This window comes from Hydra vulgaris, chromosome 15 (genome assembly GCF_038396675.1).
Source record: "Hydra vulgaris chromosome 15, alternate assembly HydraT2T_AEP".
Lineage (NCBI taxonomy): Eukaryota > Metazoa > Cnidaria > Hydrozoa > Anthoathecata > Hydridae > Hydra > Hydra vulgaris.
This window is the reverse complement of record NC_088934.1, coordinates 30,502,322-30,526,800: the sequence shown is the minus strand read 5'-3', so window position 1 is coordinate 30,526,800 and position 24,479 is coordinate 30,502,322. Positions and strand designations below refer to the sequence as shown.

The following is a 24,479-nucleotide window of genomic DNA, read 5'->3' as shown; positions in this document are numbered from 1 at the left end:
CCAATCCACCACTGATTCGTAATAAATATTATTTTATTATCAAAATGAAGACACATTGTAAATGTAATACAAAAACAATATTATATTTACAATTAAATTAATATTAATGCAGAGAGAATCTTAAATAAATCAAATACAACATTTAAGACAAGTTAATTAAAATTTATTACAATTTACAAGTTACATTAAATAATCAAAGCTAAAAATACAAAATTGGTTTTATTTAATTCTAGAGATAATATTTAGAAAAACATAATTAAAAAAAAATCTTGCATAGTAAATTATAAATAACCAACTTAAACTTAAATAGTGAATTGTTAAATAAATAAAAATTAAATAAAAAAAAGTTTCATACTTGAATTTAAATATTTAAATTCAGTCGTCATCATTTAATTATTAATTTAAATTTTTTTAATTAATTGCCAAAAAATATAAACATGCCTGACAACATTATTCGATTAAATCGTTTAAGGTTTCGTTTGATAATCTTTTCCATTCCTAAAAAAAAGATTTACTTAATTTTTTTTCTAATTATTTGTTAATTCTTACTTTACATAACTTTTATAACTAAATGTTCTTTATGTTACACACATCTATTGATAAATAAAATATATTAATATATACTACATTTATAGAAATAAGTTATATATTGTTATATGTAAGGAATAAATTTTACAAATACTATAATGGGCACTGCTCCCTCACTACTTGTACCATCTACTAAAATTCATTTTTGTGTTACTCGTCATTCAACTAAGTCTCATCCTTTTTATGTGACTGTTCCTAAGTGCTCCAAAAACTCTTATTCGTCTAGTTTTTTTCCACCAACATCGGTTCTTTGGAATTCGCTTCCTTCTTTTGCTTTCCTGATTCAAAAAATGGTAATCAAACAAACTTTTGATAAGATATCAACAAAACTTTTTTAAACAAAGTTGAAATTAGTTTATGATTATTATCCTAAAGGTGAAATCCACTTAAAACAAAGACAATCAACCCCCATTTAAAGAGTTCAATTCTAAATAAGATAAAGGTTTTAAAGACCTTGACAATCAAACCAAAAATGATGCAGCACTTTTTGTTTTTTTTGCATTCCAGCATACTGGTGTTAGAGGTTTTTTGATATTGCTGTAATTAAATTTGTAAAAAGACCCCCAATAACCCATGTAAAGGAACTACTACTTACAATAAACATTTTGTAGGATCTTAAATTAAATTAAAATAAATGAATAGAATTTTATCTAACAATGTTTGTGACAAAACAAAAATAACTGATAAAATTGAGGAGTTGTTTGAATAAAATAGATATGAGAATAAAAACTCTATTCTCATTTTTGAATGTAATTATATCAGCAAAAGGTATTTTTTATTTATTAAAAAAAATTATACAACACAGATTGCCTTTCAATTGCTTTTAGACTTTTAAATTTTATATAAAACTTACTTACAAAAAAGAAAATAAAAATACAAAAACCACTTCAGTAAAAAAGTAAATAAAAGTTAAGTATTATTTTAAGCCAACCAGTCTTTGTTTATGGAATAAATATAGTATAAAAACAGGTGTAAATATAATTTAAATATATAGTAAAATATATAATTATAAATAATATAAAAAACTCCTACAGTTAATACAAAAGAAGTTTAATTATATAAAATTGAGGTCCTAGAGGTTAACTTAAAAATAATTGGCTAAAATAAACTTTTAAAATATTGCAAAAAACTAACCAACACAGTTGTTATATTCATCTAAACTCAAACCAGACTTCCAAGTACAATAGTAACTTCCATCATTGTTATCTTATAATATCTAATTATATTATCTAATAGTAGACTTTTTTTAAATATCAATCAATTATGTAATCAATTTATAACTGCTGATTATTTTCAACTTCTATTTTTTTTTCAACTTTCAAAATTCAACTCATAATATTAAAAAGTTTAATATATACGTTTTAAAAAATGTGATATATGAAATGCTTAATTATCATTAAAAACAATCATATGCCATATATTTTATGGTAATTGGTTATGCTGTTAACTTTTTGAGCACTTTTATTACCTATTGTAAATATATGATTTTAAACTTTAAATAGACACTTGTTAAAAGATTATCAAGGATGTGAATCAACAACATATAGAAAATGAAATTAAAGTGGTGTTAGAGCATGCTCCTAATCGACCAGGTGGAGTTAACTAGGAGGTACATAAAAAAAAAATTTTTTCTACCTGTAAAGTTGATTCTTAGATATATCTAAATAATTTTTTACTAGTAATGCAGATCATAGTGTTAATCTTTTAGTTTTTATAGTAAAAAAATGTTATTGTATTTATTTAGACAAAACTTACACCAAATGCTCAAAATAAAGATATGTTGCAGCAACATTTTGAAGTAAGTTCAGACAGTACGGACTAGCATATGTTATGTTATATGTATGTTATATGTTACATGACCAGATCAAAAAAGTTTTTTTAAATTGTTAAGTGGCTAGATGTTTAAATGTTGTTAATTGATTAAAAAAATAATTCCTTAAAATTTTAAAGCATTATTCCAATGTTAGGTAACAGCTCAATTAACTTTACATTTCAATGGGGTCCTTATATTAAAAAAAAAAAGTTCTTTTAAAGTAGGTCAACCTGGCATTCAAAAGAAGCAGAAATAATATTTAAATTTCAAGAATAATATTTGTTTTAGAAAAAATATATAAAACTTTTGGTTAAAAAACTATGGTTTTTATTTAATTAAATCTAAAATAATAGTTGTATTATTAAACGATTATTTATTTGAAATTGATGGTAAGTTTTGGTATTTTAAATACGATGTGCATGTTTTTTATGTTTTTAGTGGAATTATCTGCACTTTTTCACTGGAATAACATTTATTTTTTATGTTGTTGATTTTGTTTTGTAAAAATTTAGTTTAAATTTATGTAAATTATTATTTATGCCCTATAGGGCACTAACTAGTTCGTTGTTTGTTTTTTGAACATTCAAGAACTGTAAATTGAAGTTCCCAAAAATTTGTTCAAAGAACATATGCAGCGTACGTTATCCAAACCTAAATGAAGGTTATGGTAACATTTCTTGAATGTTAATTTTTAGCTGGGATAGACACTCAAGAGCTATCAAAGTAACATTTGCAGCAAATGTTAAGTCAACGTTCGTTGTTTGTTATTTGAATGTTCACAGCAAACGTTCAAAAACTGTAAACTGGAGTTCACAAAAGTTGGTTCAAAGAACGTTTGCAGGGTACGTTATGCAAACCTAAATGAACATTATGGTAACATTTCTTGAACGTTAATTGTTAGCTGGGTAGTTGTAAATATTTTTGTTGTTTTATATTTCGTTTAAATAATTTAAAATTAAATTAAATCTTTTTGTAACAGACATTTAAAATGCTTAAATGGACTTAGATTCCTTAATTTTATCCTTTTGAACATTTTTTTTTAACATACATGTTAAGACCACCCTCAATTTTACCCTTTTGCCCAAATAACAACTCTTAGCATTTGTTCGGATTTTAAAAAAGCTCTTTTCTATTGTTATAAGACAGATGGTATTGAATAAAAAAAGATTTGATTTGATTGACACAACATTAAACCTAGCGGTTTCTATGGCCCAATAATTTTTTCTGTGATACCTCAGGGTTTTATCCTTGTTTCTGTATTATTTCTCATCTATATTAATTATTTTGTTGAAAATCTTACATCTAAAACCAAACAACAATTTTCAAGAAATTAAAGGAAGTTTCAATGAATTTTGCTTTTGATACTCCAATAATTCAAGTTGACTGGATTGAATGCATCCTGTGTTCCTATCAAAATAAACTGCAAGCAACTCATTTTAGTCAAAACCAATTTCAATCAAGAACCTTACAATCAGGGAAGTTGAGTTAAAAACATTTCCTATAGTTTCTGGTTCAACTGATGATACTAACAATTCAGTTATCAGGCCTTGTGATCAATAAAAAATCTTAACACATTGCATAACAGAATTTATTCAGTTATACTGTACATCAGGCCTTGTGATCAATAAAAATTCTTAACACATTGCATAACAGAATTTATTCAGTTATACTGTACATCAGGCCTTGTGATCAATAAAAAATCTTAACACATTGCATAACAGAATTTATTCAGTTATACTGTACATCAGGCCTTGTGATCAATAAAAAATCTTAACACATTGCATAACAGAATTTATTCAGTTATACTGTACATCAGGCCTTGTGATCAATAAAAAATCTTAACACATTGCATAACAGAATTTTGATGTCATTCTTTTTATTTGCTTTTGATATTTACAACATTAATTTTTTTGGAACTACCGCAATTTTTTAAATTACTACAAAATAGTTTAATTGAACAATTAATTCAAAAGAATGTAGAAATGTTATTATGTAACAATGGTATTGAATGTTTACTTCTTGTTTTTTAAAATGCAAAAATATTTGTTCATTTTCTCAACATTTGGCACAATCATGTTTTGTTTTATCTCTAGAATGCAATTTAGCAAATAAAAGTTATTTTTTATTTTAAAAAATGTCAGTGAGTAATAAAATACTCCTTTTTTTTTTTACAAAATGATTGATATATGCTTGTGTTGTTAAAATGCGTTATTAACACTTGTGTTATTAAAAAAACCTAAATGTATGGTTTGTACATATTTTTAAATGTTTACAAGGAATTTCATTTATAGTAAAAAAAAAAAGGTAGAAAAAAAGCCTTATAGGTTGAAATGACATATGATTCCTGTGAAAAAGTAAAAATATATATATTTCTCTACCTCTATCCCTTATTTGTCCTTGTATGAAATACTGTTTTCATACTTAAGCTGCTTCTTATATTGATGCTCTTTCTTTTTTAAACAAGCTTCAAAAGCGTAATTATACATTTACTTTAACCTGCTCTAGCTGCCATGCTTGTGCCTTTGTTTTATTGATGTAAAGTTAAACCTAAGGAAGAACCTCTTTTCTAAAGAGTCACTGCTATCTTAGTCACTGTTAAAGAAAGCTATCTTATGTTCCACACATTAAAACACAGTATTGAATGACTCCATATTTAGCAAGCATACATCATTTCAGTGGTGGAACAAGCCAGCGAGACAATATAATGTTTCCTTTTGGTCCAGTCAAATCAAAGGCTGTAAGACTAGCAATATCTGAACTATCAAACTACCTTTCATTTTTTACTGTTAGAAAACAATACATGTGCATATGTATGCATATAAAATTATACCTGCTGCTCAAATGTTTGATAAATATAACAAACTTCAATAGCAATTTTTTTATGGTCAAAAAAACAAAATGTTTTGTTTTGAATTTTGCAATGTTCATTTTGTGATTTCATTTTTAAAAAATGAACTATGAAAGTTTCTTAAAGATACTATATGGGTTAAATTTTAAATTAACATTAAAGAACAAATTTTAACAAAAATTGTTAGCTTATATTTCAAATATAGAACAATTTTTATCAAAAATTGTTAGCTTATATTCTAATTAAACTCCAAATTTTCATTTAAGATTAATTAAATTAAAAAAATATTACTATAAAAAAATATTACTATAATTTTATCTTGATAGAATATTTATGAAAACTTTTATTTTTCCATATTCTCTTATTAACTTTATAAACAAATTGTTATTTTTATCAATTTCTTTATGTTTAGACATTAATAGATTAAATAAAAATTTTAAATACCCATGATCAATGAAAAAATTTTTTAGTTATTTTATATTGTTTATGTTTGCGAGGTTAATCCACCATTAATGCAGTTAAAACTAAAAAAAATTTCAAAAAATTAGAAAATTACAAATTTGTTTCTTGATAACACAATAATAACCACTTTTACTGCTTGTATGTTTTATACATATTTAAACATATTTACTTGTTATTACAGTTAATTCCCAATAACTAGAACCTCCAATGGAACAAGGAAAATAGTTCAACTAAATGAATATTAGAAGCAAAGTAAAACAATTGCTCTTGCTTTCAAGGGACAATAGAAAATAGTTTGAGATAACAAAAGTTCAACTTAACTAGTGTTCGACCAGGAATTAACTATATAAATTTTTTTATTTTATGTAGTTCGATCTTGATGTTTCTCATAACTTTAGTTAAGTTTGCCTAAGTTGAATATTTTATTAGGCAAAAAAATTTCAGTGAAAAAATATGTTTCAAATTTAAAAAAATGCTGACGAAATTTTGGCTAACTTACCCTACATTAAATAAAATATACACATATACATATACACAGCATAAATAATTATTGTAGAATAAGTATTGAGTTTATTAAAGAACAATTTCAACTCAATTAAAGTTAGATTTTTCTTATGGTAAAATAAATTAAGTTAGAAAGTATACCTTATATACAAGATAGTTCGAATCATTATAAACTGTTTTTTCTGATGAATATATAGATTGAATTTTATTGAAGGGAGGTAGAAGATATTCCCAAGTAACATTAACAGCTGATTCATCAAGATTCCAATAGCTTATATTTAATGTGATGTATAAAAAACAACTAAAAAAATAGCAGTTATTTTTTTTTGAAACTTTTTTTTGAAACATTTCAGCTATAAGGGTAAAAAAATCATTATTTAAAAAAATTTTTTAGTTCCTTTGCATAATAAACTTATGATTAAAAAAAATAACTTTATTTTTATATTTTTAATTAACATTATTTTCTTTTTAATATTATTTTATCTCAAAACTATGTTGAATAATCAATATCTGAAAATTTATATAAATACATATAATAAAACATTGTGACAAAATTAAACATTGGAACCCTAAAATAGACTTCAGTCAATAATCTCCTTAAGTATAAATAATCCCATTAGTCAATAATCCCCTTAAGTACTTAGTGATTTTACTTTGAGGTTTTCAACTCAACCTAACTAATATAATGTGAATTGTTTTTTTCAAACTTTCACAATAATTATGTCTAATTTACTGTCTATTGCTTATTAAGGCATTGAGAAACAAAAACTTACACTCTATTGTCCTCCTCAATAAAAATAAAAATGTTTTATTTTACTTTATGCCTATTAAGATAACTATAAAAGTAAAAGTCTGAATTAATTTGACTTTTTAGCTAAATTGATGTTTAAACTACTGCGGCCGTATTCTCATCTCTCCGTTAAGCTTAACGGAGCTTTTGTCTGAAATTTCATTACAATATTTCTAAGTAAAGAAATGACGAAAATTTATATAAATTCGTTAAAATAAAACTTATAACAAAATAAAACATTTATGTTTAAAAAATTATAATTTTAAATAAATTTTTTACTAATGTAATTTCAAAGAAATTTTTGACTAACGCTCCGTTAAGCTTAACAGAGAGATGAGAATACGGCTACCGACAAATTACAACTTATGTCAATCTTAAACTCATTACCTTACAACTTAATCATTTATAACCTTACAAATTAGGTTCATCCTTAACTTTTTGTTGACACAGCATAACATATATGAAAAATGAATATAGATGCTTATTTTCCAAATACTAATTGTGAATCTTTAAGTATTGGTACGATGGATAAATCTAGTGAACAACAGACTAATCTAGAACACAATATCTTTGAAAAAAGATGTGGTGACAAAAGAAATTCATCTGATATAAATAAAAAGAAAAAAGAACTTGGTAATAAAAGTGGAAAAACTTTAAAGGTTTTAATATCACCATAGCAAACATAGGATTTCATGATTGTAATTCAATAAAACAAGGTTAGAGAAAATTTTAAAAAAAAATTTAACAGCAAAGTAATGAAGCCTGTAAAACATGTGGTTATATTGAAGTTAGCAAAGACTTGTTATATCTTTCTACTATTTAAAGGGCATAAATAACAAAAAATAATGAAATGACTTGCATATTGACAGAAAAACACTGAAATTTATAAGAATCATAATAAGATTTAAACAATGAATATAACAACCAAACAGTTTTTGTTGACTCTTTTACTTCTAGGTCTTCTGTGTGGTTTTATATGTCTAGTATGCACATTTTATAGAGTTCTTGATATTATGTGTAGTTCATTAAATTTTATGTAGACCCTGATACTTCGTTTATTTGCTGATAATTTATGCAGTTTATGGCATTTTATGTGATTTCTGTTTTTCATATAGTTCCTAATATTTAATGCATTTTATGTTTCAGATCAAGTCAGGTTTGGATCATGAATTATCACACTAGGTAGCAGAGATAAGTCAACTGCGAGCTCATTATGGCTCATCAGGATGGCTTCCTGATGAACCTACTAATGGAGAAACAAGCTGTTGAAGACAACTAAAAATTAGATAAGTATTTTTACTAATTTATTATTGCTCTGTTCTTTAAGAACATTGAGTACTCTATTTGTAGAATACACAAATCACTAACAATTTATATATATATATATATACATATATATACAGTGAAGAACCCAGAGTTAATTTGGGGATACCACTTTTTTTAGCAACATTAGGGAGGGAAGGGGATAATTTTGGGTCCCCCCCCCCTCTCTCTCTCCTCTTCCTTCCCTAGTTAAAACTGGTCCTACAACAATGATTTTTAATCCTCATTTTAATCATTTGTGTTAATCTTGTTAGTTTTATCCTAAGATAAGGAGTGATTTGAAGACATTTTTTGAATAAATGAATTTACGAGTGGACGATGTTACTTTAGTTACGATAAGAAAACTATTTTACTTAAGACTTTAATAAACGCTTTTGTTGTAATTACCACGCTATTAGTAAATAATTATTGAAAACTGTTTATAGTATTTTAAACATTTATTAACTATATTTTAGTAAATTTAATTTTAGTATTTATTAATGTTTCAAATAATTAGTAATTAAATTTTTAAATACTTTAAACAATTCTTAAAAATATTTACATTACATATATTTACAAATATTAAATCCTGAATATTTGTAAAATTAACAAAATAGCTTTTTGTCTTGTATTCGAGTAACTATTCGAACAAAAAATATAAGCACTTAATAAATGTATTTACTATTATTTTAAGTTTAAAATTTTGATTTAAATATTAGCATCTGATAGCATCATTTGATTTAAATATTAGCACCATTAAAATATTAGCATCTGTTTGATTTAAATATTAGCAATTTGTTCATTTAACTTTTACTAAAGGTTAATAATTTTTAAAGTGATTTTAAGGCGCCTTTTAAATTAAAGATAACTAAAGAAGAGATAATTACGGTAAACATAATTTTTTTAAATTATATTTTCAAAAACATTATATTTAAAAAAATACATAGTATTTTTTTAATCATTAAGTATAATTTAAAAAGTTATATTTAATAAATAAGTTACATTTACATTGGGTTATTTTAGACAGATCTTAATAAAACTTTTATTAAGTTATTGTAATCCTTATTTTTATCATTTTAGAAGTCAAAAAACATGATGAAATCATGTTTAAGGAAGAATTTAAAGCAAAAGCTTAATTGAAAATTATCCAAAATTTTTTGTGTTGTATATTTTGAAGATTCATTATCCTACAAAAACAACATTTTTATGTAATAAAAATTCAAGGTGCAATCTTTCAAAACTGCTATGCTGCGTTATCTACTAGTTTCAATTGAAAACATGATATCATTACATCTTTAATGATCATCTAAAAGAGTCCATAGCAACATGACTCCAGAAAAATGAATCAAGAAACATAGTCAGAAATCTAATTTATACTAAGTTTCATTTTAAAGGTATTTATTGTTGTATAAGCATTAGATTCCTAACCCCACCCAAAAATTTTGCTTATTTTAAAAAACTATGGATCACTCCATCTTAAAACTTATTGAACCTAATTTTCTGGTAATTTTGCTTCCAGATAAAACATTTTCTATGTGTTAGATCCCATTTTTCATACCCTTTTTGTTTAAGTTTCAGTTTCATACCCTTTTTGTTTTTGTTTTTTTTTCATACCCTTTTTGAAGTTTAAGGTTTTCGATAAAAATATCTTTTTAAATGTAATCGCCATTTTGAATAAAAAATATACTGAAGAATTTTGCCTTGTAAGCTGATAATTAAAAAAAGACCCACATTATCCCACTCTACCCTAGTATCGAGCAATTTTAATAGTACAATAGTGTTATTCATAAAGCCCTATCTGATTCAGATATTTTTCAGAATTACTGTCTATAAGTAAAGGATAAAATATAAGGATGTAATAGCATATAAAGCAGTTTAGTTAAAGTACCCATCCATGCAAATTTGTCAAAGATCTAAATGGAGAATAGACAAAAGCTTTTAATTAAAAAAAATAATAATAATAAAACTTAAAAATGAAAACTCAAAGAACAACACTTATAAAAAAGTGTCGAAGCAAAATATGGAAGTATTTCAAATTATGAATTTTATTTAGTTTACAATAATAAGGGTAATAATAAAGGTATATTTTTTGTAAATTTCATTCTCCTAAATATTGTCTAAAATATATTTCGAAGTCTAAAAAGTCTTTCTAAAATCACTTTAAAGATTGTGTATAAATGCTTTAAAGATTGATCTAAAATTATGTCAAATTTTTCTAAAAAAATAAATGTCAAATTTATCTACTTATGTGGAACCTTAATTTGCTTCAACTATTTTTTTAAATGACAAAATGCAATGAACTTTTTTATTCTATTTATTTTTTGCTTTTTCTTCCCTAATATCACAAAAATGCTATGTAAAATTTTTTTCTTGCCAACACTCTACATGTATGAATGATGTAAATAAATAGCCGTGTTGATAAATGAAATGAAAAAATGCAACAAAATTGTAAGTTTTAGAGGAATAACTGAGAAGAAACAATTGAACCTTCGAAAAAATCCAAAGCTTAAAAAAACTGGTTTTCATTATAAAAGGAGAAAAGAAAGAAAAACAAGAACTATTATCATCAGATCAAACACATCTTCTTATAAGCGACAATTTAAATAGTGAGTTGCTGGTGTATGATCAAATGACTGAAATTATGAAGATCCAGTATTTTGGTAAAAAATGTATAGCGCTACAATACCTCAACTATCACATTAATCCAGAAAATATCTTTGTATTGCTGAATCAAGTTGTTCATTAGAAAGAATATTTAATTCTGAAGGATTTATTGTAAACCCAAGATGCTCAAGATAGTAAACCCAAGACATTGACAGGTTGTTTTCCAATTATATAGTCTTAATAGTTCAAACAACTTATCATATATACCATATCTTCTAGCATACTGTCAAGCTATTTTTTACAAAGTAATATCTTTTCATGTTTTGTTTTTTTCATGTTTTAACTGTTTTTTTAAAGCATGATTTAATACTTGTAGTTGACCGTCGAAAAAATGTTTTATAGAATTTGACCATCCTTTGCTTTAGCAGTTGACCATCCTTTGCTTTAGCAGTTGACCATACATTCAATGAGAGAAAAATGAAAGCAGTGATAATTTTTTTTTTTAATTTCAGTGAATACAACATTGCAAAGACGATAAATAAGTTTTATTTAGTATGTTTTTAAATTCAAAATTGCAAGTTGCTTTAAATCCAAAAACTTTAAATGAATCAGATTTATAAAAAGTTATTTTGCTGGGAAAAATAGATGGGAACCTATGTTTAATGAAGTAACTATTTTAAAATACTTAAATTTTAAAATACTTAAAGGTTGAAACTATCATGGTTGTAGTTCAACTCGCTTTCTTGTTTATGGCAAGATTGATAAATTTAAAAAAATTTAAAACTCAAACTAGCTGTTTGAAATAAAAATTGCTTAAATCAAATCAAAATTAGATATACAAGGGTTTAACAAAATAATGTAAACACTTTCAAAAAATAGAAACTTTAATATGAGGTTTGACCCCCTTTCGCAATAATAACTGCTTGAATACGGCGAGGTATAGACTCATACAAACTATGAAAAGTTTCTAATGGAATTTAAAACTATTCTTCTGTTAACACTACCTTCAGTTGTTTCAACAATGTTGGTGGTCGATATTAAATCCTCACATTATTTTCCAATCTGCACAAAAAATGCTCAATTATATTCAGGTGTGGAAACTGTAGTGGCCAAACAAGGTGCTGTACTTCATCATAATGTTTTACATGTTATTGGGAGACCACTTGAGGTGTGTGGATAGGGGCATTATCATCCTGGAATATTGCATTTCCTTTGGGAACAGTTCCAAGACAATGGGATCCACCTGATCCAATAAGATGCCTAAATAATCCTGACTGTTAGTTTATCTGTGGTCAGAAACATTTAGGCAAGCAGGTTTCATGATATTGTTGCCCAGATAAATTCAGTTCCCCCTCCATGTTACACAATATAAAGAAGGAAGTCTGGTTCAAATGTTTCCTTAGGCTGCTTTCAAACATAAACCCTGTCAAAGGTTGGAAATAAACTAAATGATGATTCATCAGAGAATATCACATTCTTTTACTGCTACATAGACCAGCTTTAATATTTTTTGCACCACTCTAAACACTTAGCAAGGTTTGTTGTTGAGAAATCTAGCTTTGGATTTCTCAACAACACTCCATCCAGATTCTACAAATATAAGAATGTTGTTGAGATTTTGATTTACAGATCTTTTTTTTTTTTTTTTTAAACATCTTCGCTTCCAACAAGGCTGCAAGCAGCCACTAATTAAAGTTGGAAGTTACTGTAAGAGAAAAGATGAAGATTGTAGAGCAAGATAACGATTGACGGACGATTTAAAAGATTGCAAATTATATGAATCAGAAAAGCAAGATGAAGGAAGCGAATTCCAAAGAACTGATGTTAGAGGAAAAAAACTAGACGAATAAGCGTTTTTGGAGCACTTAGGAACAGTCACAGAAAAAGGATGACACTTAATTGAATGATGAGTAACACGAGAATGAATTTTAGTAGATGGCACAAGAGACGCTAGCTCTTTCGAGCAGTGCCCATTATAGTATTTGTAGAAAAGAGAAAGAGAAGCAACATTACGACGATGTGATAATGGTTGAAGGTTGGCTGCAAGAGCAGGTCCAACTATGTTTACAATGCGTTTTTGCACCTTGTCTAAAAGAGAAAGGGCATCATTAGAAGATCTGCCCCAGATATGGCAACAGCATTCCATACAAGGCCGGATTTGAGATTTATAGAGATAGAGAATAGAATCCAGAGTAAGAAAGTGGCGAGCTCGATAAAGAGATGCAACCTTAGCAGATGCTAATTTTGCAACCGATTTGATATATGGTTTCCAATAAAGATTGGAAGTAAGAGTTAATTCTAGAAGATGAAGAGTAGGTGACTCATCGAGTACATCACCGTTCATAAATATAGAAAGATCTAAATTATTGCGATAACGATTGGCTGAAAAAAATTGAGTTTTATCTGAATTAAAGTTCACCAGCCACTGTGAGCCCCATGCTGTAGCAGAAGTAAGATCCTTTTCAAGCTCAAATGCCCCCTCCAAGCAATCAGAGGGTGTTGGGTTCGTATCACGACAAGAATAAATGGTAGTATCATCAGCAAACAATGCCACCTTAGATGTGAGAATATCTGGAAGATCGTTAATGTAAATTAAAAAGAGTATAGGGCCAAGGATAGAACCTTGAGGAACCCCTGAAGTTACAGAATAAGAAGAAGAGTGTTGTCCATCGAGGACAACTTTTATGCTACAATTGGAAAGGAAGGATTAAATGATCTTAAAGATGTTGCCAGATACACCATAAGAAGAAAGCTTATGGAGAAGACCATCTAATGCACGATAAAACCTGTCAGTTATTACTGCTAGCAAATCAGCTGTAGAACGAGAAGATCGAAATCCATATTGATGGTCAGAAAGTAAGTTATTAGATTCAAGATGAGAAATTAAGTGTTTGTTAATTAAAGATTCAAAAACTTTGCTTATGATAGGAAGAAGACTTATGGGACGGTAGTTAGACGAATCAGATCGCTCCCCAGAATTTTTGAAGATAGGGATAACAGATGCGGCTTTCCAGCAGGCTGGAAAACAAGACTCTGATAAGCACTTGTTGAATAGTTTTGAGAGTATAGACGACAGTGGAATTATAGATTTGCCCTTATTATTGATATTATTAAAGATTCTCCAGAAGTCACGAGAGCCTAATTTTTGAGATGAGATACGAGATTTCATGACCTGAGAATAGCGGGTTTTGGCGTTAGACAAAACCTTTTTACAGTTGTTTCTAGCAGTAATAAACAGACGTCTGTTTTCTGGAGAATTGTTTTGCTGATAAATATGGAAGTAACGGTTTCGATTGGCAATCGCAGCAGCACAGTGTGAGGAAAACCATGGAGGAGAGTGAGGCTTGACCTGGAATCGTCGAGAGGGAATAAAAGATTCCATGCCAGCCTGAATCCACGAAGTTATGTAAGAAGCACATTTGTCGACAGGAAGTTGAAAGATTTCTACCCAAGGGCCATCACGAAGAAAATCACGGGAAGAATCCCAGTCAGCTTTACTGTAGTTGTAAGAGGTTCGATAATAGGGGTATTCAGGTGATGAAGAAGAATGAGATATTAGTTTTAAAGAGATCAAACTGTGATCAGAAGCACCTAAGGGTGAATGTGGAGAAACTGAGCACTGACTAGGATCAGAAACAAGACATAAGTCGAGTAGAGAAGGTAAATGATTAGGGTTGTCAGGAAAGCGAGTTGGAAAGTTGACTATTTGAGTTAGGGATTGAGAAAGGCAAAAGTTGTGGGCTTTAATGCCTGCAGAGTCACTGACACTAGAGCCAAGCCATTCAGAGTGGTGAGCATTAAAGTCACCGACAACAACTATATCAGCTGATGGATAAAGAGAGATATGATCAGAAATAACATCAAAAAGAGTACAGTCTTGAGATGAAGGAGAGCGATATAGAACAAAGAGAAAGGCAATAGAGTGAAGTGGTGCTAAACGAAAGCACATGAAAGAATAGTCTGTGGATTCAAACCTAGTTTCACGACAAACAGGTGAATTCTTACGAATGTAAATGCCCAGGCCAAGCATGTGACTATTGGAGTCTTTACGAATCAGAGGAAGATAACCATCAACACTAAGATCACAAGATGAGACAGCCGAACTCAAATTAGTCTCACAAAGAGCAAGTAGGTCTGGTGAACTTTGCAAGAGATAAGACTCAACAGAAGAAAAGTTACTTCGAAGACCACGAATATTAGTGAATGATAGGTTTAGAGAACTTGGTGATGATGATGGTTTTTTGTGTTTTATAGTTTTAGGTACTTTATTCATTTTTAAATTAGATTGAAGAACTTGACTCAAAGCATAGATAGTACTCAGAACACCATTTAATAGCCCAAGCAATTGCCTCATTACTACTAATAAACCTTAAGCCGTAACAAAGGGCTCCAAATGTGGCCTCCACAATGCACACCAAAAGTACAAACAGGGACACCATCCATGCGCAACATGGCACTGTTAATACTTTAATATTTTTCAGCTGTTGATGGAATCAGCCTCTCTGAGAGCTACCACAGAGTTCGGGAAACCTGACTACCAGCCGGCCTCAGAACCATAAAACTGAGTTTTAGAGCTGTACCCTTATAAGGAGATAATAGAATGAGTTGCCTAGTCATAAAAACAGTGACACAAGCAAACCCATGCATTGAGTCAAGAAGATCCAGCATTCAACATCCTAAACTGGAAACAATGTATTAAAAATACATCTGCGCCAGCCTAATAGATGAAGAAGGGGTGCGAGGCTGGTCAACAGATAGAATCTGTTTACCCCTTAAGTCTTTGCCTAGGAGGCCTTCTACAAGACAGTAGCTGGGTGCATTTAACATCTGCCCAAGATGAGTATTTTTATCGAGACACCATCTCTAGCCTTTACTCAACCAAGAGCCCCAAGGCAGGAGGTGTTTTAAATCGGAGTTGGCATCTCCTAGCCTTTGCCTAAAAAGGCGTATCCTACAAGGCAGCAGGACATGAAGCAGATTGTACTGGGTTACATGTTACCAGTAGCAGGATAACCTGATCTGACAAAAAATCTTAAGCATACAGTTTCTGCAAAATCAGTCTGATTACTGTCCAACAGTTTTTGTAGAAACTAGAAACTTTTTTGTTTTGTTTCATAGTCGATTATTAATTTAAAAAAAAACACAACTTTCAAAGTAATCAAAAAATTACTGAGAAAAAAGGCAACAAAGTTTAAACGCACCTACAATTTTTTTTAATCCAAATATATTAATACAGGATATAAACCCATTGTTTTTAATACAAGCTTGTATTCGCCTTGACATTGATTCAATTAAGTTTTTAATCATCTTGTTTACTATTTCAAGTTACAATTTGGTCCTTTCTTGTTTAAGCATTTCGTGATTAGTTATTTGCTTTTTTGTTAGTTGATAACCTATAATATAAATTTTTGATCTAGCTTAAGTCAGGTGATTGTGTTGGCCAAGGCATGAGTCAAATATTACTTTCAAGGAAATAATCAGTGATTGAATGTGCTGTATAGCATGGAGCATTGTCTGGTAAGACTAACCAGTTTTGATAAACCTAGAACAAATCGCGATTAGGAATAAGCACATTTTCCAAAATGTCACAATACTCATACTGGTTTTTCTTCCTTCATATATTTTATGACAGCCAATATCTGGGCCTGATATGCATCACCATTTTCTAATGAAACCACCAACTTTTTAAATATGGCTTAGGTGTTGCTTCAAATGTTTTTCCGTATTTTTGTGATCTCTTGTTTTTTCTGTTAATAATTTAGAAATTCAACTCATTGCTAAAGATAATAATTTTCCATTGTTTAACTAAATAATTAAAACGCTCTTTGCACCATATTTTTCGTCTTTGGCAATCAGTTAATGTCAACAAAAGGTTTCTTACAATACTAAACGAAAATAATCTTTTGTGTAGTAACTTACTTATTGTTGTTATTGATTTCTGTACTAAAAGCTGAAACTCCTGCTTTTGGGTTACATCTGTTTTTTTCAGACAAGCCTATAGTATTAACTATAGGCTTAGTTAAATTTAAAATAACTAAATAAAAACTAAAAAAAAACATAAATATTTTAAATAAGTATTCCCATATTTTTTCCACAAAATACAGTCTGTTTGTGTAAAAAATATAATGAAGTTAAATCAAATTATGGACAATTAATTAATAAATATCTAATAAAAGCTTAAATATATACATAATCGTTATTAGGTCATATGCCAATATTAATTGAGGTTTGCAATAGCTTTCTAAAATTAAAAAACTAATTAATCTAATTTATTACCTAGGTCAATAACTCCCTCATTCCCTGACTCCCAGATTACCTGAAATTGTAAGAAAGTGATTAAATAATTATTAATTTAATTACAAGTATATTAAAAATAATATACTTGTATGATTTCAAATCAACATAATTAATTTTAATCCTAAATAAATTTTTCAAACAGTTTTTTTATTATTGAACTAAAAATATTTAAGTTTATATATGCAAATAGTTGCTAGAAATAGGTGCAAGAGGCAAACCTGAATTTAATATTCATCAAGTATGTCATATATATATATATATATATATATATATATATATATATATATATATATATATATATATATATATATATATATATATATATATATATATATATATATATATATATATATATATATATATATATATATATATATATATATATATATATATATATATTTCTTTGGCTTCTCCAGCTACAATTCGTTTTATAAAACAAATTTAATTTATACATGTAAATGATTGCTAAAAACGGGCTCCACAGTCCCTTAATTTACATATATTAATTTATATATATATATATATATATATATATATATATATATATATATATATATATATATATATATATATATATACATCTTTGCTTCCAGCAAGGCTGCAAGCAACCACTATAAGAGTTGGAAGTTACTGGAAGAGAAAAGATGAAGTTTGTAGAGCAAGATAAAGATTGACAGACAACTTAAAAGATTGCAAATTATATGAATCAGAAAAGCAAAATGAAGGAGGCAAATTCCAAAGAACTGATGTTCAAAGAAAAAAGTAGATCAAGAAGTGTTTTTGGAGCACTTAGGAACAGTCACAGAAAAAGGATGAGACTTAATTAAATGATGAGTAACACGAGAATTAATTTTAATAGATAGATTAATTTTAAAATTTGCATTCCCTAAATTTAACCAATTTTCATCACAATACCTTTTAAGCTGTAAGTAGGCCAAAAAACACAAGCTTCAAATTTTACTTCAAACATTTTTGAAAAAATAGTAAATGTTCAATACATTGATACCAAATAAAAAAAATGTACTAAGATGAGATAAATTTTATGAAATTTCAAAATAAGATTTCAATATAATCAACTTAATTTGTTAATCATTAATTTATAATTTACTTTAAAATAAGGTATATTATTATAATTGTTAAAAACCTTATATTTTGATTGCAATCCCGGGATCTGGTCTTCTTTATAATCCCGAAATCCCATTTTTATAGGAATATCTTAGGATTGTCTAATATCAATCCCGAGATTTCCTATAAGAATGAAAACAAAGCGTAATTAAAAAAATATATAAATAAAAACAACTTATGTGACTTAATAAAATAATTTAAAAATAGTATAAAATTTCAAAAAATATTTTATTTTCAGTTGTACAAAAATAAAGTTATTGAAAAGATTTGATTTAGAGAAGTAAAGTGAAAATCTTCGCAATATGTCATGTTGGTTAGTTATTCTATTCTGTTGCATAATATTAAAAAAAGAATTTTTCAAACTGAAAAAAAAAGCCGTGTTTCTTATAAGGTAGACTCTTAAAATTAAATAAGTATGACGTATGTGGATTTTACAATTAAAAGTAACTCAGCTGTTTGGATTTAATTTCTATGAGATGAGAAAAGCAAGACAGAGATGTGTGAATTGCAGAACTGCAAGAAGATTTTAATAATCAGTGGTGGTTCAACAATTATACACATGTTGTCGGTGCATAATGTTAAGGTAGAAAGTCCAATGCAACCTAATATTACAGAAGAAAGCATGTCAGATAAACCACCAAAAAAGAAATCGAAACCACTAACAGAATACTTTATTTATGAAATGGAAGATAAAACGCTTCAAGCTACACTTGCTTAAGGGGTCTGAGAGGCTTGTCAAACCCCGTTAGATAATGGGGTATGACAAGCTTAGGTTAATGTGATTTGTTCTTCAACAGTCTTACATGCTGCTCTAACTGCTATAAAATTTAGAAATCTACTATCTTCAGTAAACACAGTTTGTAATCATTTAGTAGAGTACAGTAAAAAAATAAGATTAGGTTTAGTACATCAAATAAAAGCGTGCAAAAAAATGGAATTCAGGGTTGGAAAGATTTTCTTTGTGTTTTGACAAATAAATGTCACTTAGAAATTCTCCCTATTTTTGAATATTAATGTTTATAGACAATATTCTCACTTCTGGAGTTTAGGTTTAGTGCGAACAACAGGTTTCACAGCATCATTGTGATGATAATGATTGACGGAGCTAGTATTATAAAAAAAGTGGGAAGGTTACTAGCTGCTGATTAATAATTATGTTTTCAACTTGCTGTAATTGATTTTCTTTATAAAAAAAAAAGATAATTTGATGTAAATCAGCCAGAATTTGAAAATAAATTTTTTGACAGTGATTCATCCAAGATTAAGGAATATGAGGAAGATTTACTGGACTAAAATCATGAAAATGTAAGACTTAAAATTGAACTAAATGAATTATGATCCAGTCATAAAAAAAAATACGCAAACTGATACTAATAATTACATAATCACAGACCAAGAATGATATCTTAGAAAAATATATCAAGGCTGAATATGGAAAACAACTGTTTTTAATAATGAATTGCAAGACACGAAACAGAAAAAAAATGTTTTTTCTAAAACAGAAAAAAATGTTTTTTAAACGTCTTTTGAATGTTTTGAATGTCTTTGGAGTGTTTTAGATGTCTTTTGAACATTCAAAAGAAGTCTTTTTTAGGTCCCGTGCCCACTGGATAAATAAAGGCAATCACCGATGTAACCAGCTAGACATGAGACATTGTTATCAAAAATTCAAAAAGAAGTGACACTACTTGAAAATGATGGTACACATGGTGATTATTTAGAAAAAGTTTACTCATTTCTAATGACTATGAAACCAACAAGTGCTGAAGCTGAACAGGCATTTTCTTACGCTGGACTGTTAAAATAAAAAAGTTCATAACCAATTGGGCAATGAAACTTTAAAAACGTTGTGCTTCCTTGTGCTGCATTTTAAAGCACATAAAACATACTACATAGTAGAAAATTTGCACACACCCTTATTAATAGCCACAATTTGATTTTTCTTTGTATATTATCATTCAAATATGAACTTATGTATTTGAATTCCACATTTTAAAAATAACAAAGAAATTTATTTTTAGCTTTCATAAGTTCAATTTTAAACAATAATATTAGTTAAAATTAAAACAATCATAACTCAGAAAACAATATGATTAGGATCTCACAACATCTGGATTTATCATTTTTGTAAAGGTCCAATAATGGTTAATATAGAAAAAAAAATCTAAGAATATAGGGTTGCATTTAAATAAAATATTTTTTTGTCAACTTTCCACATATCAATTTACATTTTATATTTATATAAATTATATAACTTTTTTTTACATTTATATGTAGAAAGATAATTTCTTACATAAATATTAACAAAATAAACATTAATTTTTTTTTCGACAAAAGTAAAAAGACTGAAGTCTAGCTTTAGTTTGATTGGCTAGAATATTTAGTAAGCAGTCGACAAAGCAAACTTGGTTAATTTATCTATTAACCACTCATTATTTTGCTAGGTAGCCTAGCTAGTCAACTAGATCAGTCTAAAAACATAAAGATTTTATACATATGGGAAATAAGTAAGATATTTTAAATAAAATTTAAAACTAACCTGGACACAACTTTGTGACTGTAAGATTTTTTATATATCCTGGTTCGGCATAATATTTAAAAGTAGAAACATACATTTCAATATTATTCATCTCTTTGACAAATCTTTTTTCTGATGTGATTATATTCGATTCATTAATTGATATTGAAAAACTGTAGTATCCATTAATTAAATGTTGGATTATATTAAATTTTGTGCAACCATACAAAAAATGCTCTTTTCTTGCAAATCTAATTTTTAATTGACCATTTATATTCGCATCAACAGTCAAAGTAGGAAAATTTATATTTTTTAATGAACTTATCCATACTGAAATGAAAGTTGTTCTTGCTTGACATGTAGTAGGAAAACTTTTATCCTTATTTATAGTTTAAAAACTGAACAAATTTAACCAATCTTTATCACAAGTATTTTTTTCCTCTGAGCTGTAAGTAGGCAGAAATAAATAAGGTTCAAGTTTTATTTCAAACATTTTTGGAAAGATAGTAAATGTTTTAAGAAGTTGGTTTTGAGACACATTGAACCTTTCTTTTAAAACAAATAAATCTAAAAAAGGAATAAAATAAAGAAAATATTTCATAGATTTTATAAATTTATGTGTGCGCAGTGTGTGTTTGTTTGTGTGTGCATGCTAGGTGTAAGTGTGTATATGTATGCTAACTCAAAAACACTCTAAATAAGTTATAAATATCTATTTGAGATATAAGAAAGTTTATATAATTTAAGCTATAAGCAATTACTAATACACAAAATAATCAAGAATGTAAACAATGTTTAAATCTAAGTATAATATTATAACTTAGATTTAAATAAGGTTTAAATCTAAGTTCAGTTTTTTCAAAATATTAGAGCAAATGACTCCAATAACTGATAAAATCAAGAAAATAATTTATACATTGCAAAAACAAATATAAGTAAATATGCTTATTATGTTAATTGTGTATTTCTAATGCACAGGTGCATATGCGATAAAATAGTGGTAATGCTGTTTTCACTTATATCAAATCTTGAATTGAAGTGACACTGGATTTGCAAATTGAACTGAATTGAAAGGGCCTTAATATATATATATATATATATATATATATATATATATATATATATATATATATATATATATATATATATATATATATATATATATATATCTATATATATATATATATATATATATGTATATATATATATATATATTTATATATATATATATATATGTATATGTATATATATATATATATATATATATATATATATATATATATATATATATATATATATATATATATATATATATATATATATATATGTATATATATATATATATATATATATATATATATATATATATATATATATATATATATATATATATATATATATATATAAATATATATATATATATATATATTAGGATAACCATAAATAAGGCAAAAGTTATGCATTGTAAATTCAATATTGAGAAAGTAAAAAATAATGGAAAGCAGGCATGTGGAATGTGATAAAAAGGAACTTGAGCAAGAGATACATACAAGATGCTCCTAAAATTCTTTTAGTACTAAATATACTTTTGGTAAATAAAAAATAAAAAAAAAGGCATAAATTGGATTGATAGTAATAGAAAAATAGAGTGTACTTCTTTCTTAGGGTTACAATCGGATCAGCTGGTGGAGAAAAAATAAAAGGCAAAAACAAACAAAAACAAAAGTAAATAGTGCTTGGGCAGTATAAGAGAACTATCTTCATCTCTAACAGCAAGAGATGTATCACTTAAAAACAAATAAAGTTTTACACAACCTGAGTCTACAGTGATGTAAGACAGTTAAATATGTTAATATTTAACTGTCTTGTGATGTAAAACTGTCAGTGATGTAAGACAGTTAAATATGTTAAAGGTTAACAATAACTATCTAAATAAGTTAAAGATAACTATTAAATGGTGAGACTCAAAAAGATGAGAAAAAAGTAATGAATCAGGTAGAGACTGCGAATGTACAGCCTATACATGCTCAAACCACTTTATTCTTTCCTGACGCACACCTTTGATACACTCAAAAACTGCGAGTAGATAAAGAAGGTTTTTTTTTTATTTTAGGTAGGTTTTTTTTTAGGTAGATATTGGGAATCGTGACACAACTCCTAAACTCGACCTGCCCCAAACACGGCCCAAACACACTTTACTTTTATTTTATTATATTATTTTAGTAGTAAATACAGTCCCCATAAATGTTTTAAAAACTTTTTAGAAAGATTGTCATTTACACTTTATAGCCTAAGCGTGTAAATAATAATCTTTGTAAAAAGTTAAAGATATCTATGTAACTACTACTAAAATGAAATACAAATAAAATATAAAAAAGTCCCTCGACACAATCTAACAAAAATTAGTCACTGCTACACTAACTGAAAACCTTTAAAACTTAGTAAAAAGTATTAATTAAGCAGATTTATATACAACGCACAGTGGGCCAGTAGGTGGACAAAATGGGAAAAATTTTAGTTGTCTAATCTTTAGTTGTCTGAAAACCTATTTAATTTTAGTATCTACATATATTAGGAGAAATCTATTGATAATTTATTTATATTAAATCCCTTAGTTACCAGGACTCTAAGCATTTGAATATTGAGATAAAATTAAAAAAAATAAAAATTATAAATAAGTAATTAACGGTGACATCAACGTTGTGTTATATTTCAATTACATCTACGTTTTTGAAACAAAAAAACATGTTATTCTAGAGTATTTAGAGATAAGAAAAACCAATGTGTGAAATAAATTTGTCATAGCATGTTATCTCAGTTATACTTTGAAAATCACAGATTAAAAAAAAAAATTTCTTAAGAAACTTATTTTTTGCCGCACAATAACTAATAATTACCACAATTTGCCATGTGTTGTCTTATATTTATTTGAGCTATATGATGCTTCAATCGAGTTTTAATTGATTGCTCGTTCCCTTAAATCCCCGTTCAGATTTTATGTATGTTTTAACTTGGTTGCTATGGTACTAAATTTTGTATAGCAACAACTCATTTTTACATTAACGTTGTTTTAACAGTATTTTACTTGCGCTAAATACACAATATTGGGGGTACGTATTAAAATGAGATTCAGAATTCTTATAAGGTTAACTTTTTTTGGTTACTATGGATACCTTACTTTGCATAACATAGCAACAACATATTTTCGGTAGTTGTTAGTAATTTAATTACTAACACTGACAGTAATTTAATTACTTTTAATTTTAATTACTAACACTTGTAGTAACTTAATTACTAACAAGTATTAGTAGTCCAGGCGGCATATATATTATAACATTTTACTTTTAAGTACAAAATACTTGTAACAATAATTATTTAGATATGGTTTTGTTAAACTTAGACATTCATAATTTTCTCCAAAAAAAACAATCTTAGTATTTCAAAACAAAATATTACAGAAGATATATTAAAATTTATTCAGCCAAAATTTGCTGATTTTAAAGACGTTGATTTTAGACATGCTGTTCAACGATTTGTTTACTTGTATAAAAAAAAGTGGAAATCTGCAAACTATACTGTGAAAAATTTTGAAAAGAAGTTTGTGAACTGGCTTAATGAATATTTAATT

The 24,479-nt window shown here is 27.2% G+C and overlaps 1 long non-coding RNA gene across 1 annotated transcript; it reads right to left on the bottom strand.

Annotated features, from left to right (window-relative positions):
* Positions 1-264: 264 nt before the first annotated feature.
* Positions 265-23,886, bottom strand: LOC136092115 (uncharacterized). The gene is made up of 6 exons (XR_010644201.1): positions 23,749-23,886; positions 20,873-21,418; positions 17,188-17,227; positions 6,357-6,516; positions 683-866; positions 265-498 (listed from the first exon to the last, which is right to left on the bottom strand). It is a non-coding gene; the product is annotated as an uncharacterized LOC136092115 (long non-coding RNA).
* Between the last annotated feature and the right edge of the window lie 593 nt (positions 23,887-24,479).